The sequence below is a fragment of the Pyxicephalus adspersus genome, chromosome 12 (genome assembly GCF_032062135.1).
Source record: "Pyxicephalus adspersus chromosome 12, UCB_Pads_2.0, whole genome shotgun sequence".
In the NCBI taxonomy this organism is placed as follows: Eukaryota; Metazoa; Chordata; class Amphibia; order Anura; family Pyxicephalidae; genus Pyxicephalus; species Pyxicephalus adspersus.
In genome coordinates, this window is record NC_092869.1 from 48400178 (window position 1) to 48401331 (window position 1154).

Consider the following 1154-nt stretch of genomic DNA (forward strand, 5'->3'; position numbering starts at 1 on the left):
ACAATATGAAGGGTTGGCATTGATTCCAAATATTGGAAATTCCTTGGAAAGCAGCTCTGGGCTGTTCTCTTGCTAACACAGAAGCTGCCATTGCTGAAAATATCCGTCGCCTGGCTGCCATTATAATCCAGGGGCTTCCATTCCGGGTGCAAATGGCGGCCTTGGCTTTATATTGACTTTTGGTGATTCTGAAAATACTGAAAGCAGAGGCAGCCAGGCAAACGGCATTTCTAGAAGAAGTAAGCCAAGCAACAAGTATTTCATAGATTTGGGACGTTTATAAAGACTTTAAAGTCCCAGGCTGGGTTCACACTTCTCATTTTATTTTCTTTGTTTGGTTTTTGGGTTCTGCGAGCTGAAATGCGAAATTCCTGAGGGGTGGCTGCTTGTAATGTAAAATGCACTAAATTACGCATGTCGCATTCATTTCACTCCTCAGAGTGCATTATTACACTAAAAAATGTACCTGCACTTTTTGGGGCAATGCAGCACACAGGTGAGTAAGACATCTTGCAAGGAGTGAATGGGGGCCACGATGGGTGTGAGCCCGAACCCCCATAGGAAATGCATGAGCGTAGGTAGCAATGCAATTCTGCAACACTGGTGCATCGAACACATTACATGGCAATTAAACATTAATGAGGCTTTACCCTTCCGCATTCCAACCCAGGAGAATATATTGGCTGGGATTGGCATTGTACTTTCCCCATGCTGGGGTTGCTCATTGCTTTTTTTGGTTTTATTCTTTCTTAAAATTCAGATGTGACTGAGAAATCCTGGGAAAGTAAAATCTGAAAGCAATGTGCTACCCACAGCAATTATTCAAATCTGAGTGTAGAGCTGGAAAGCACAGACACAAATTACTATGCCAGCTGCGCTTCTGGCACGGGACACCAGAGGGCGCAATGTGATTACTAATCCAATACAGTATTTTATTATATACTTTATAGATTTCATTATGTTATGTATTTTATATTATATATTATGTTATGTATTTTTCACGTGTTGCCTGATTTCTCATTGGATAACTATGATGAAACTCCAATGAGCAGGCTGGAGGTGAAGAGGTGACACAGGAAGTTTAAAAGGTAAAACCAGGAAACAGAGGGGACACCTGCCAGGCTGAAAATCACTAAACTAGCTGAACAGAATTT